Below are 16,400 nucleotides of genomic sequence, written 5' to 3' on the forward strand. Positions count from 1 at the left end.
ATTTATTTAAACAATATTTACTGAGCATCATCTATATGCCAGGTTCTGGAGAGGAAGCAGTGAAGAAAATGATCAAGTTCCTGCCTTTCTGGAGCTGACAGTGTAGTGAGGGAAACAGGGAATATTCACCAGGTATTAGTCAATTGCATACTTTGCTAGAAGAAAAGATAGAGCAGGAGGCCTGCGTGGTCAGCATAAGCCTCACTGAGAAAGTGACACTGGAGTAAATATCCAGGATCAGGGGACTTCCCGGGTGGCTAAGACTCCAAATTCCCAGGGCAGGGGGCCTGGGTTCAGTCCCCAGTCTGGGAGCTAGATCCCACATGCCACATGCAGATCAAAGATCCTGCATGCCATAACTAAGACCCGGTACAATCAAATAAATGAATATTTTTTATTAAGATTCAGGATCAGGAAGTGTGGCAGATAATATAATTCCCCAAAGATGTCCACATCCCAATCCCCAAACCTGTAAATGGCATTGTGTATGGACCTATGAATGGGTGGCCAAAGTAGTTCAGTTGGGAGAGTGTTAGACTAAAGATCTAAAGGTCCCTGGTTCAATCCTGGGTTTCAGCAACTGTTTCTGACCCTTTGCTTCCCTGGTGGCTCAGCTGACAAAGAATCTGCCTGCAATGCAGGAGACCTGGGCTCAATCCTTAGGTTGGGAAGATCTCCTGGAGGAGGGCATGGCAACCCACTCCAGTATGCTTGCCTGGAGAATCCCCATGGACAGAGGAGCCTGGTGGGCTACAGTCCATGGGGTCACAAAAAGTCAGATTCAACTGAGAGACTAAGCACAGCACACAGACCTTAGGTGGCAAAAGGGCTTTTGCAGGTGTGATTCAGTTAAGGATCTTGGGATGGGAAAATTATCTGGGTGAGCCCAATGTCATGGCAAGAGTACAATGTGTTGATCTGTTACACTTGTATGTTGCAAAATGATCACCCCCAAAGCATTAGCCAACACCTCCATTCCATCCCATAATTGCCATTTCCTTTTTTTTATTTTTTCTCTTCTTTTCTTTTCTTCTTGGTCACACCACGAGGCTTATGGGATCTCAGTTCTCTGACCAAGGATGCAAGCTGGGCCCTCAACAGCGACAGCGAGGAGTCCTAACCACTGGACCACCAGGGCAGTCCCACCATTTTGTTTTCACGGTGAGAACATTAAAGCTCTACTATCTTAGCAACTTCAAGTATATAACGTGATCACCATGGTGTACATTAGATTTCCAGAAAAACCAATTTGTCTCTTTTTTAAAAATGTATTTCTTTCTTTACTGGGTTGTGCCAGGTACTAGTTGTGACACGCAGGATCTTTCAGTCAAGGCATATGAACTCTTAGTTGCGGCATATGGGATCTAGTTCCCTGACCTGGGATTGAACCCAGGCCCCCTGCATTGGGAGCATAGAGTCTTAGCCACACGACCACCAGGGAATTCCCCATATTTGTCTTATAATTGGGAGTTTGTACCCTTTGGCCAACATCCTCCTAATTCTGCCAACCCCCCAGCCCCTGGTAACCACCATTCTATCCTCTGCTTCATAAAACTCATGACACTGCGGCTTTTCTCGATTCCACATATAAATGAGATTATACAGTTTTTCTCTCTCTCTGTCTGACTTATCTCAGCCTAATGCCCTCAAGGTCCATTCATGATGTCACAAAGGGCAGGACTTCCTTTTTTTCTATGTCTGAATAATATTCCATTTCGTATATAACGCATCTTCTCTATCCATTCATCCCTTGATGGACATTTAGGTTGCTTCCATATCCGGGCTATTGTGAAAAATGTATTTCCTGTGTCTTCAACCCAGCACCTAGACACAAGAACTGACCTATTATTCTGAGGTAAAGAAAAAAATATAGCTTCCTGTGCCCCCTACATGGTATTTTAGAAGTTAGTAAAAATAACTATACTGCCCCAAAATACCATCACTCTTATCACAGTGCCTGAAATTCCACTATTTGACATTCACTCCTTTAGATACAATCCCCTATGCCTCCATTCATTCAGTGCCTGCCATGTTGATTGAAAGCTTGCCGTGTGCCAGACACTATTCTTTATGCTGAGAATTTAGCAATAAACAGTGATGTTTGGGGAAGACAATGAGGCCGAAAATTCGTAACTAGTGCAGTAGGAGAATAGAGCCTCGGAAGCCAGGGAAAGAACGCGTTTTAAGAAGGAGGTATGGACTTCCCTGGTGGTGCAGTGGATAACAATGCAGCTGCAAATGCAGGGGACACGGGTTTGACCCCTGGTCAGGGAAGATTCCACATGCTACAGAGCAACCGAGCCCGTGCACCACCACAACCGAGGCCTGGCTGCAGAGCCTTCAGGCCGCATACTAAGCTCGTGTGCCTAGAGACCCTGCTCCACAGCACGAGAAGCCGCCACAATGAGAAGCCTGCACACGACAGCAAGGAGCAGCCCCCGCTTGCCACGGCCAGAGAAAGCCTGTGGGCAGCAATGAAGCCCCGGTGTAGCCAAAGACACAATCAATAAATATTAGAACAAAAAGGAAGGAGGTGTGATTGACAAACGCTGTCGGCCGCTAAACAGGGCAAGGGGAAGACTGAGAATTTACCTTGGGATTTGGTAAGATGGATGTCACTGAGAACCTTGACAAGAGCTGTTTATCTGGAGTAGTGAAAGAAATACATGATAGGATTAGGTTCAAGAGAGCCTGGTAATTAAGGCAGTGGAATCACCGAGAATCGCCCAAGCCTCCCATTATAGATCTACAAGTCATACACTGCACAACACAGAGGTGCCCCTGATGTAGGCCATGGTATGAATGCTGCTTCTTGGAGTTCCCAGATGGGCAGTCCTGGTACAGATGGATCTTTCTGGAAGTGTTGCTATAAAGGGCAACAGAGAAATCGGGCAATAGTTATAAGTGTATGTGGAATCAAGGAAGAATTTCTTTCAAGATAGGATTTATAATGACAAGCTTGTCACTAATAGGAGTAACTTAGTAGGAAATGACAAATTGATTGAAACCAAATATCCCATAAGATGTAGTGACTTACCAGCTAGGGAGAAATTCCTTGACAGCAAACTAAAAGCAAACTAGTGTGTGAGGAAAAGCCTGGGAGGAGAGAAATAAACTCAACAGGTTCAAAGATGAACTTCATTGGTTCCCTGCTTCTACTTTAATCTGAGATGATGTTCCCAGAAAGGGAAAACATAACAGAAAAGGATGCTTCTCTCATATGTGAATTCCATGCACAGTGGCATCTGGATAAGAGAGGGGAAATTTGATAGGTATATCAGCTAGGAATAGTTTTGGCTGTAAATAACAGAAAATCCAAACTATTAGTAGACTGAACAGCATACAAGTTTATTTCTTCCTTACTTAAAAGAAGCCCGTAAATAGGCAGCCAAAGACTGGCATGGTGGCAATATGATGCCACCTTCTATATTTCTGTTTCATTCTCCCAACATGAAGCTTCCATCCTCAAGGTCATCTTGAAAGGTTGTTGTTGAATCACGCAAATACACCGGGATTCTTGGCCCCCGGAGGAGAAGAATTCAATCCGGGGCCAGAGACGAGGCTTGATCGCTCAGAGCTTTTGTGTAATAAAGTTTTATCAAAATATAAAGGAGATAGAGAAAGCTTCTGACACAGGCATCAGAAGGGGGCAGAAAGAGTACCCGCTTGCTAGTGTTAACAATGAAGTTATATAATCCAAAGAATATCTGGAGGTTGTAAAGACCTCATCAGACCTACTCCCATAATTTACATTTTAAGATAACACTGTCTTCAGGCAAGATACATCCTTGTAAAGACTAGGTCTACTCCCATAATTCACATTTTAAGATAACAGAAGGTTGAATCCAAAGACTGTCCTTAGGCAGGATACATTATTGGTATATAATCCTAAGGAATGTGGAGAAAGAAAAAAAGTTTGTCCTTTCTTCCTCCTTGAGAATTCCAGACCCCTTTCTCCTTGGGGACCCCTAGACTCCCTATCAACCTGCCTAGGAACTGACTCTCTCAATCTCATGGTCCAAGGTGGCTGCTGGAGCTCTAGCCATCAAGCCTACCTTCCAGGCAATAGGAAGAAAGACCAGAAAGGACTCTCCTCCCAGCTGAGTCAGCTCTCTTTAAGAACACTGCTTGGAAGTGCCATGCCACACTTCCACTTCCACTGGTTCAGAACTCAGTCTCAAGGGCAGACTCAGCCACAAGGAAAGCCAAGAAATGCAGTTTGTGGTTGGGCACAGTATCCGGACTCCTTCTGAGGAACAAGGAAAGAATGGCTATTTAGGTAGGCAACTAGATGTCACTGACTCAGAGAGTTTTTCCCAGAGTCATTCAAATGATGCCTCATCACCAATACCGAGGTTAACCTCAGACCAACCCCAGGGGAGAGAGGGGGTGCAGAATGGGGAGAGCCTTGACCTTGAGCTTGGAAAGGACAGAGAATTCACATTTAAATGTGACAGCTCCGTGTGGGTGGAGACACAGCTACTGTTGGGAATGTGATGACCCTCACAGACCAGCTGCCAGCTCCCCAGGGCACCCCAAAGTCACGTGCAAGACCTGGGCCTTGTAGCATTAACCCTGGGATGCCCGAGGTGGGCGGGGTGGGGGTGGGGGTGGTCCTAGATTTTCCGGGGACTTATTCCCAGGAGGCAAGCAGCAAGTCCAAGCCTCTGGGCCAGCTCCCACTGCCTTGGCTGGTGTGTTTTATCTCATTGCAGCCTCTGTACTTTGTCAGAGAATGTAAATTCCTACCTCTTCCCTTTACTTTCCTGCTCAGGAATTGGTGGAAAAGATGTTAGGGTCCCAGGACATGCCTCATGTAGCCCAGTATTCCTCGTGGCGGCTGAGCTGACATCAATTCACGAAATTTTTTACAACAGGCTTCTCTCTTCCTGCTGAGAAGCTCCCTGGATAGAACAACAGAGAGACCTATGGGGGGTTCAGCCAGGAAGAAAGGGCTGTGAGTAAGTCAGACCTCATGGCTCCTTCGAACACTCAGAGGTAACATTAATCTGGACACTTGGATGAAAGGCCCAGCTCTGCGTGCCAGGCCATTTCTAAGCCACACGGCCAGAAAGCATCTCTGGATGCGGAGACCTGTGGCTCTCCTTCGCGGGGTGTGAGCCCAGGACTGGGAAGACTCATGCTTTCCCTGGGCCGTCTCACTGTCTTTCTTTCCGCTACCAATTTAGAAGCAGTGTTTAATAAGAAAAACAGAAGCCACAGGAAGAAGGAGACCCTGGAAACAATATATGTGGCAAAAGCCTTTGCGTCTTGGTTGCTCTCAATTAGGACACCCCATTGTTTCTAGGGCAGGAAGCCTGCCAGGAATTAAAGACCAGTGATGACCACATCTGAACCCAGCCCCCAACCCCACCCCAGGGAATGTTCTCTGCAAACCAGAGCAAGGATGGCCTCCGTGGACCCGCTGCTCCCCTCTCCTGGACGTGGGCTGCTTTTTCTTTCTCCCCTCCTTCCTTCCCTTCTGCTCTCTGTCCACCTCTTCTTACTTTTTCTTTTCCCTGTCCTGTTACCCTTTCCCCCTTCCTTGTCAAGGTCTTTAGTCCTCTTAGGAGACATCTCTCAAGTTGGCTCCCTTGAGGGATTCCAGGATTAGAAGACATCCCTCTAATACTTGAGAATGAGGTTTAGAAACAACATATATAAGTGGCCAATAGAGTCCCTGTGTGGCAGCCAGCCTCCAGTATGGCCCCAGTGATCCTGGCCTCAAGCATTACAGGTTGACTGAGCGTCATGAAGGGCTAAATGCGTTCCTGCTTAAGACATCACATGTCAAAGAGAAGGATTAGTCATAACAATAGCTATGTTTACTGATTGCTTATGAGTTCTTTTTTTTTTCTTTTTTGGCTGCTCTGTGTAGCTTGTAGGATCTTAGTTCCCCCACCAGGGATCAAACCCGTGCACCCTGCATTGGCAGCGTGGAGTCTTAACCCCTGGGCCACCAGGGAAATCCCTTACTGATTGCTTATTATGTGCCAGACACTGTCCTCAGCACTTAACAATCGTTAGCTCATTGGTTCCCCAAGACAATCTCACGTTGCTGGTATTTATGTTTCCTCCATCGAATAGAGAAGGTGGCCTTCAGATTAGAAGGTCTGAGGAAAGATACTGAGTGATTTCTTCCTGTTCTGCTGCTTCTGTGGGGAGCTCCTCTTGAAACTCCCCCATGGGGTCCTTGTGAAGTTCATTTCCTTCACGGAGGCTGAGGAAGGCGTGTGCTTATGATCAGGCTATAAAGAAAGGCAGGGGATGGGACTTCCCTGGTGGTTCCGCAGTTAAGACTCTGTGCTCTCAATGCAGGGGGCCCAGGTTCAATCCCTGGTCAGGGAACTGGATCCCACAGGCTACAACTAAAGACCCCCCATGCCACAACTAAGATGAGGCACAGCCAAATAAATGTTAATTTTAAAGGCAGCAGACTTCTTCTTCTACGGGCACAGGTTGATGCAGCAGGTGATAATGGGTGGCAACTAGTATGGGATTCTACTTGGTCACAACCAGCTAACCAGTTGTCACACCTCTTACTTCTGCCCCACGTGATTTGGAGTTATTGAATCAGTCAGCATGCATGTCTTTGGAAGTAGCAGGAAGCCCAAACAAAAGTGTTTCAATGTTGGAGACACTGAACATCTCCCTGAGGGAGACATCCAGAGGCAGAGTGGTCCCAGGGTAGATTAATTCAGCAGCTCATTGATGGCATCAAGGACTCAGATTCTTTCTCTTTCTGACTGTCATCTTCAAAGTCACCCCTCAAGGTGGCTGTCACAGCTCCAGGCCAACATCCACACACAACATCCAGACGTGGAAAGAGGGCTGCTTCCTCCTTGTGTCTCTTTATAGGAGCAAAAAATCCTTTCCCGGAACCCCCAGGAGACTTCTCACACCCCATTGGCTGGAACTGGTCACATGTCCATGTATAAACCAGAAACGGGCAAAAGGGATGGAGCCACATGTTTGCATCAGTGGATCAGGATTTACCCACCCTGGGTGGGGGGAGGGGTGGGCATGGAAGAGGCACACACCTATTAGGTGGCAAATTAGTATATTCTGCCTCAGGCATCTTCCTTACTGACACGTTCCATCTACCCTACCCTTACAAACTTTCAAGCCGATGAGTTCAATATTCAGCTTCTTTGCAGGCTAGGTGCTCTTCCATGGTGGCTCAGCGGTAAATACGCTTGCAATGTAAGAGACACAGGTTCAATCCCTGGGTTGGGAAGATCCCTTGGAGAAGGAAATGGCAACCCATTCCAGTATCCTTGCCTGGGAAATTCCATGGAGAGAGGAGCCTAGGTAAACTACCTGCTCTAAATGCAAAATACGTGAACTTCATCTTTTACCAATTCTTTCGCCTTGCCACACAGAGCTTTGCCTTGCCAGTCTGTAACTGATCAAACATCAATAATGATACAGTAAAACAAAAATGGGTGCAAGTTCCTGGCTTGCCTTGATTCAGAGACAAGCACGTGCAGACGTTTGAGGTGTTTCTGCAACAAACTCTGAGCTCTGCCTGGGCTTAGAAAAGACTGGTGTCACACAGAAGACGCACGGGGCCAGGGAAACTTTAGGCTGATTCAGTAGTGGGTCTGAAAGAGGGAGCCAGAGACAGGAGAGATTGAGATGGACATATGGACAACATACAAAGATACAGACAGACAGGGAGAGAGCTTGTAGTAGGTTTCTCTCATCTCCTTCCCATGTAGTGACATGGAAATACTGCTCCAAAGAAACAGACATCTGAGCCCTTAAGATGCAGAACATCTCATAGAATCCCAAATAATGTCACCATATCATCCCATAATCAGTCCTAAATCCTAGACCATAGGACCACTTGCACAAAATCTCACAGCTGGCCCCGAACAGAACTGGGTATGCTTAGATCCCACCCGCAAACCTGGCACTGTTACAAAATAAGAAAAGAAAAGAAAAAAGTGTGTTAAGCCTTCAGCATGTGCCAAGGACTGTCCTCGGTGTTTCCTCTTCCTCACCTCCTCTGATCTTCCCAAGAATGATGGAAGCTGGGTGTTATTTCTAATGCTGGCTTTTCAGGTGCCCATTATATACTAACAACTTGGTGAGGCTTCTCAGGAAGCCACCTGAGGCTCCCTAGCTAGGAAGTGGTAGAACCAGTGTATCCTAAGCCCATCTGCCTAATAAGCTAGTCCCTGGTGGCTCAGACAGTAAAGAATCTGCCTGCAATGCAGGAGAACCTGCAATGCAGGGTTTGACCCGTGGGTCGGGAAGATCCCCTGGAAGACGGCATGGCTACCCACTCCAGGATTTTTGCCTAGAGAATCCCATGAACAGAGCAGCCTGGTGGGCTACAGTCCATGGGATCACAGAGTCGGACATGACTGAGTGACTAACACATTCTCATCAAAACATCGGAAAGGGACACAGACACTCTCCTTCCAACAGGTAGGGTGAGAGCTGATAGTCCAAGAACCGCTGATGCTGCAGCTAGTAACCACTCAGGCACGAGGCTGCTTGATAAAGTCCAATGGCGATGTGCAGAGTAGCCCCACGGAACCATGTAAGAACATTTTAAGAAACCAGGATATGTTTCTGTTGGCAGAAGGTCCACAGAACCAGATTGGAGAAGCAGCAAAGCACCACCACTGAGAGATTTGACCGCATATCAGAAAGACTGGCTGACGGTGGATTTGCCTTCGGGAAACACCTATGATATACGCATGTTAGAGAAAAATGCAGTCGCTAGGTCTGCAATCAGCTTTGTCCTCCAGGAGGGATGGAGATCACTGAATTGGCACTGTGCTTCCTCTGACATCAGTTACTTTTTAGACAAAGTCTCATGTGTTCCTGATTTGAAATGTCATTGTGTGGGGGTGATGGGGGTGGGGGATTGGGGGGTCGGGATCTGGTTTCTGTCTGCTTGGGATGGGAGTGGTGGGGCCAGGTGGAGAAGAAAAGGAGTCAGGCAGTAGCTAAGGGGCTGGCAGAGGGAGTTCCCTGCCACAAACGTCCAAGCACCTCTTTGGTTGAGAAAGAGGAAATTGCAGTGACCCTCAACTTTTCATTTTCCAAAGCTGGATGACTGTCAACTGCGCATGAAAACACATCTCAGTGACAAAGTCATGATGGAACATAGGCTCCAGATTTCCTAAGAGGGAGGATAGATGGCCTCCATCTAGTGGAAGGGAAGGGGGAATCCCAGCCCTACACATGAAACAAAGAACATCTAGAAACTATATGGATCCATTGCTTCTGCAGGACCTGCCCCCCACCCACCAGGAGTAGCATGCGTGTTGTCCAAGAGGATGTTCCAACAGGCTGGCTTGTCCCGTTGGAGGTGGTACATGATGATGTGACAAAAGGCAGAGCCCTGACCTCCTTAGGTTCCTTCTTCTGTCGCTGCCTTACCTCCAGTGCCTGGATCAAGCTAGGCTTTCTCCTGGTCCTTTCAAAGTCTTCCCCATGGTGCATCTTTGCCCCACTGGACCCTCTCTGCCTTCCACCAATTATAATAATTTTCTTTCCTTGTCTGGGCTCAAGACATCATTATGACCCAACCATTCTCACAGTTATTTATGTACTTCTTGGAGGTTCCCCCTCTTGGTTCCATTGACCTCTGTGGACTCATCTTCCCCTCCTTGGGGACACCTGCTACTGTCTAGCACTTCCCCCCCTGCACTGGGACCACCCCACCCCATTAAAACATCATCAAGTTTTAAATCTCACCCACAGTAAACATACGGGTATCTTTCCAGTTCAGCACACTTACTGAGAATCATTTATCCAGGTATTGAGAGTTTTCACATTTATATGAGAACTTTGGAAGATTTGAATGACCCATGTTTCATCAATGCTGTGGAATATTATGCAGCTGTTAAAATGAATGCACAAGGCACATGTGTTGATCTGATCAGATCAGATCAGTCGCTCAGTCGTGTCCGACTCTTTGCGACCCCAAAAATCGCAGCACGCCAGGCCTCCCTGTCCATCACCAACTCCCGGAGTTCACTCAGACTCACGTCCATCGAGTCAGTGATGCCATCCAACCATCTCATCCTCTGTCGTCCCCTTCTCCTCTTGCCCCTAATCCCTCCCAGCATCAGAGTCTTTTCCAATGAGTCAACTCTTTGCATGAGAAGGCCAAAGCTTTAGCATCATTCCTTCCAAAGAAATCCCAGGGCTGATCTCCTTCAGAATGGACTGTTTGGATCTCCTTGCAGTCCAAGGGACTCTCGAAGAGGCAGTTAAAAAAAAAAAAGGACTTCCCTAATTGTTGCGACTCCTCACCCCCAGTGCAGGGGGCCTGGGTTCAATCCCTGGTCAGGGAACTGGAGCTTGCGTGTTGCAAACTAAAGAACCTGTGTGTTGCAGCAAAGACCTGGTACAGTCAATTTTTTAAAATTACATTAAAAATTAAGTTTAAAAAATCAGCATGCAATCAAGGTTAACCTCATCAGTGATAGGCTGATCATATGCACTGCTGACATGATGTGATAAGAATTTGTCTCTGTGTTCTTCCTCCCTCAAAACCATTCACAGTCTAAGCAAGAGAAATAAATCAAAGACACATATAGGGGCATTCTACAAAATAATCGGCCAGTATTCTTCAAAAGTGTCAAGGTCATGAAAGACACAAAAGGACTAAGGAACCAGATTGGAGGAGGCTAAGCAGGCATGATGACTGAATGCAGTGTAGTGTCCTGGAGGGGATTTAGGGGGGAAACTGGTGACATATGAATAAAGGGTGAAGTTTAGTTAATAGTAAAATGGGGCTATAGTTAAATGGGGCTTCCTTGGTGGCTCAGACAGTAAAGCATCTGCCTGCAATGAGGGAGACCTGGGATCAATCCCTGGATCAGGAAGATCCCCAGGAGAAGGAAATGGCAATCCACTCCAGTACTCTTGCCTGGAAAATTCTATGGATGGAGGAGGGCAATACCCCATGGGGTCGCAAAGAGTCAGACATGACTGAGCAACTTCACTTCGCTTCACTTAGTTAATAGTAATGTGTTGGAGCTGGTGTCTTGGTTTTGGCAAATGTACCATGGGAGAGACTGGGTGAGGGCTATATGAAAGCTCTGCAAATTGCCTACAAATCTAAAACTATTCCAAAAGTGAAAGCGTTAAAAACAATAACAAGTTGTAATGTGACTAGAATACTGACTGTGTGGATCACAGCAAACTGTGGAAAATTCTTAAAGAGATGGGAATACCAGACCACTTTACCTCCCTCCTGAGAAACCTGTATGCAGGTCAGGAAGCAACAGTTAGAATGGGACATGGAACAATCGACTGGTTCAAAATTGGAAAAGGAGTACGTCAAGGCTGTAACTTGTTACCCTGCTTATTTAACTTATATGCAGAGTACATCATGTGAAATGCCTGGCTGGATGAAGCACAAGCTGGAATCAAGATTCCCAGGAGAAATATCAATAACCTCAGATATGCAGATGACACCACCCTTATGGCAGAAAGCAAAGAAGAATTAAAGAGTCTCTTGATGAAGGTGAAAGAAGAGAATGAAAAAGCTGGATTAAAACTCAGTAGTCAAAAAAACTAAGATCATGGCATCTGGTCCCATCACTTCATGGCAAATAGATGGGGAAACAATGGAAACAGTGACAGACTTTATTTTCTTGGGCTGCAAAATCACTGCAGATGGTGACTGCAGCTTTGACATTAAAAGATGCTTGCTCCTTGGAAGAAAAGCTATGACATACCTAGACAGCATACTAAAAAGTAGAGACATCACTTTGGTGACAAAGGTCTGTCTAGTCAAAGATATGGTTTTTCCAAAAATCATGTATAGATGTGAGAGTTGGACCGTAAAGAAAGCTGAGTGCCAAAGAATTGATGCTTATGAACTGTGGTGTTGGAGAAGATTTGAGAGTCCCTTGGACTGCCAGGAGATCCAACCAGTCAATCCTAAAGGAAATCAGTCCTGAATATTCATTGGAAGGACTGATGCTGAAGCTTAAGCTGAAGCTCCAATACTTTGGTCACCTGATGCAAAGAACTGACTCATTAGAAAAGACCCTGATGCTGGGAAAGATTGAAGGCAGGAGGAGAAGGGGATGACAGAGGATGAAATGGTTGGATGGCATCACTGACTCAATGGACATGAGTTTGAGCCAGCTCCAGGAGATGGTGAAGAACAGAGAAGTCTGCAGTCATGGGGTCACAAAGAGTCAGATGTGATTGAGCAACTGAACAACAACAAATTTGTTTTTTAAAATTGAAACCAATAATGAATGGAGCTGGAGATGATTGTAATAAGTGAAGTAAGTTAGAGAGAGAAAGAAATTTTATGATATCACATATGCAGAATCTAAAAAATAGGTCAAATGAACTTCTTTACAAAACAAAAATAGACTCACAGACATAGCAAACAAACTTATATTTACCAAAGGGGAAGGAGGAAAGGACTAAATTGGGAATATGGGATTAACAGATATACATTACCATATATAAAACAGATAAACAACAAGGATTTCCTGTATAGCACAAGGAATTATATTCAATGTCTTGCAATAAACTATAAGGGAAAAAGAATTGAAAAAATTATATAGATCTCCACACATATGTATAACTGAATAAGTGTGCTGTACACCTGAAATTAACACAATATTGTAAACCAACTATACTTTGATTAAAAAAAAAAACAGCTAAACAAGCTCATAAGTACAAACATGGCATAGAAGAACTCACGCTAAACTGTTACTGCCTGTTACCTGGGTGGCTATTATTACATCTCACATTATCCGTAAGAGGGAATTATTAACACCTTTACATTACTTGAACTTCTGCAACTACCTACCTGTTTTTATGCTATTTGACCTGTTGCAGAGAGTAAAATATGCAATTTAAAAAAATCTAATAGTTTGGGGATGAAATACTTGCTTCTCTATCTCTAAAAGCAGAGGCAGGAAAATATTTATTGGAGCTTTAAAGAGGAGGGCCAAATTACAACCTCCCCCAACCTCTGAAAGAGTTCCTCTCTCCCGACACACAGTGGTATTTCCACTGGCCCCATTAGGCAGTTAAACTGGATGCCAAGTATGAGAACAATTATTACCCAAAGTTTGGCAGCTTGTAAATAATAGCCCTCAGTGGTATCCCACAAAGAATTTTATATATTAAGAGAGGTTTAGGGGAAAATGTCCACTTCACACTACCCATGAAATCTGAAGATGCTGAATATGTTTTTGACTCGTGGAATAGAGGGGTTCTGGTAGGGAGTGGATGGTGTGGGATGAAACAGGGAAAGTAAAGTGGAACAAGCTCTAAGAAGATGTGGAGGGAATTAAAGATCAAGAAACCATGTGTGGGACTTCCCTGGTGGTCCAGCGGTTAGGAATTAGCCTACCAATGCAGGGGATATGGGTTCGATCCCTGGTCCAGGAAGATTCCACTTGCTGCAGGGCAACTAAGCCCGTGCACCCCAACTACTGAGCCTGTGCTCTACGGCCTGTGCTCTGCAGCAAGAGAAGCCACTGCAATGAGAAGACTGTGCACTGCAGCTAGAGAGGCGCCCCCGCTCACTGCAGCTGGGGAAAGCACGAGTGCAGCAATGAAGACCCAGCACAGCCACTAAATTTAAATTTTTTTAATGTTACCTTAAAAATAATAGAAACTACTTGTGACTCCTGGGAGAAGAGAGGAAGCCAAACTGTAGCACATCTGAGGAGAGAAAGGGGGCAAAGATTCCCATGAGGAGAACCAGCTGGAAAAGTGTTATAACTAAGAAGCATTGATAGGGTGGCCAGATACAAGATAAATACACAAACGTCAACAACTTTCCTTTATGACAGCCTCAACCAGTGACACAATATCAGGGGGCCAAAAGATCCATCTATGTAAGAAAACAAAATCAGAGAGTACTGAGGCATAAAGTTAGAAGAAATGCCCAAGACCAATGTGAGAACACTTATAAAACTTCACTGGAGAATATGCGTAGGCCTGAATAATGGAAAGTCTTATCTTATTCTTTGGGTAAAAAGGCTCAACATTATAAAGATGTTGATTTCACCCCCACTTTAATCTAGCACTTCAATGCAATTCCAAGCAACCTCCTAATATAAATAAAAGGCTGATGCTAAAATTCATCTAAAATTAAAAACCATGAAACTGTGTAAAAGACAGTGACAAGATGGTAAAACACACTACAAAGCTGTAATCATCAAAAAGGTGTGGTCTCATGTACATACTGCTATGTTTAAAATGCTTACCAAAAAGGACCCACTGTATACAGCACACAAAACTCTGCCCTGTGTTATGTGGCAGCCTGGATGGGAGGGGCATTTGGGGGAGAATGGATACATGCATGTGTATGGCTAAGTTCCTTCACTGTTCGCCTGAAACTATCACAACATGTTAATTGGCTACACCCCAATACAAAATAAAAAGTTTTCTTTAAAAGAGGTATGGTCTCAGCAAATGGAGATTCTCAGCAACTGTTGATTCTTTGCAATCCAGAGCATCTAACCTCCCTTTCCCAAAGAGCACCCCGAATAGCCAGGGTCTATGTGGGACCGACTTCATCCTCAGCTCTAGGATGGAGTCTGACTGGCATAAGCCATGTTCCATTCTCCTACCCCGATGCTGTGTTTAAATCAGATAAAAAATGAGGATAACTTAGCCTAATTCCAGAGGGCCTGTTTACGTAGACTCTCGTTTCCCTGTTGGATATGACCAAGGAAGCATGTAATCTTGGAGCTCCTGGATTCAGACCAAGGTAGCACCAAGACAAAGAAAGCAGAGCTGACAAATGCAGAGAGAAAGTTGGTCCTTACTGTGTCATCTGGGCTGTGAGATCCTGCCTTGCCTGAAGCCCCAGACTTCTCAAGTATAAGTCAATAAATCCATTGCATTGTTTTAATCACTTTCAATTGAGTTTTCCTTGTTTGCAACTAAAAATATCTTCCCTCCTTCAATACAGATTGGATACATAGATAAATAGAAAAACACAGAGAATCCAGAAAAGGGTGTGTGTGTGTGTGTGTGTGTGTGTGTGTGCATGTGTGTGTGTGTGTGTCTGTGTTTCACATCCCAGGGTGGACATGTGTTTCTGCAAGAGTGGTTCTACACCATCCTCATCAGCATCACTTAGGGGCCTTGGAGGACTTCTGAAATGAAGGCTGCAGCCCAGCAGGGTTTGAGTGGGTTATCTACATCTGTAACACACTTCCCAGCTACTTCTTAGGCATGAAGAAGTTTGAGAGCTACCAGAAAAGAGAAGTGTTCCAAACTGTGGGTCCTGAGCAATCAGTGGGTTGTGAAATCAGTTTAGAAGCTTTGGGTCAGCACTTTTTTAAGCAAAAGAATGGGCTGGGGTGAAGTGGAACAAAACAGAATGAAACAGAACAACATCAGAGAGTGTCACAGCAGAAAAGCTAAGTATTGCTTTACGAACTTTTGTTTCAGGTATGTATATATATATGCAAAGCTGAGATTCAGCTGGCATTCGGCATTACAACTATATCCATTGTTAAAGTACTCAAATGCATTTCTACTGGTTGGGGGACAACTGTTGCCTGACCATGTCCTCCTCCTGCTGCCCTGGGATACCTTCTCCCCACAACCCCTTTCAGATTCAGCAACAAAAGGGTTAACTTCTGGCACAGCAGGGGGTTTCCAGGCCTGGCTCCGTTTTAAGACCAAATTCTGATGGGTCAGCCTCTTGGCCCCACCAGATGTTAAATATTTTGACTCTCACCTCCGTACATGTGTGTGAGTGTAATGGATTGGAATATTGAAATGGACTGTGATTATTGAGAAAGTTTGAAAAGCATGGTTAAGGGGCCAAGGGTTCTCGGTGGGTCCTGGGGAAGGGAGAGGGGGTGGGGGCACTGAGTGCATTCAGGTGCTGTGTCCAGCCCATCACCTGACTGGGCTTCACAAGGCAAAGCAAACAAGGAAAGGCCTTTGCTTCCTTCGCACATATTTGATCTGAAAACAAACAGTGGAAGGTGTGTAAATACACTCACCAGACCTGCCACTGGAGGAGCAGGTGGTGAGAACACCAGATCGAATGGGATGATAATGACATGTGGTTTCTGCCCAACGTCCAGAGAGGATCCAGAGATTATCCAGATGTTGGGAGGAAACCGAGAAGATGGAAAAGAGATGCTGCTTCCCGGGTCCACTAAACAAGCAAGATCAGATCCTGGGACTGATGAGAATTTTAAATACATCAGTTCTTCAAATGCTAATAAATCTTATGTTTTGAGATGAAATTCAGTAAGAGCCTCTCATTTCACGAATTCAGTGTGGCCAATATCATTCAAGGGCTTCTCTGGTGGCTCAGTGGTAAAGAGTCTGCCTGCAATGCAGGAGCCACAGGAGACGCAGTTTTGATCCCTGGGTCAGGAAGACCCCCTGGGGTAGGGCATGGCAACCCACTCCAGTAT

At 45.3% G+C, this 16,400-nt stretch overlaps 1 long non-coding RNA gene and 1 other non-coding gene across 3 annotated transcripts in view; one reads left to right on the forward strand and one right to left on the reverse strand.

The window, feature by feature from the left end:
* Positions 1 to 16,400, reverse strand: part of LOC147355336 (uncharacterized) — a 66,199-nt gene that overhangs the window by 26,458 nt on the left and 23,341 nt on the right. The window lies entirely within an intron of this gene.
* TRNAF-AAA (transfer RNA phenylalanine (anticodon AAA)) lies at positions 507 to 579 on the forward strand. The gene has a single exon. It is a non-coding gene; the product is annotated as a tRNA-Phe (tRNA).

Source organism: Bos grunniens, chromosome 17, assembly GCF_055505025.1.
Source record: "Bos grunniens cultivar Pamir isolate PY7600 chromosome 17, Bosgru_T2T1.0, whole genome shotgun sequence".
Lineage (NCBI taxonomy): Eukaryota > Metazoa > Chordata > Mammalia > Artiodactyla > Bovidae > Bos > Bos grunniens.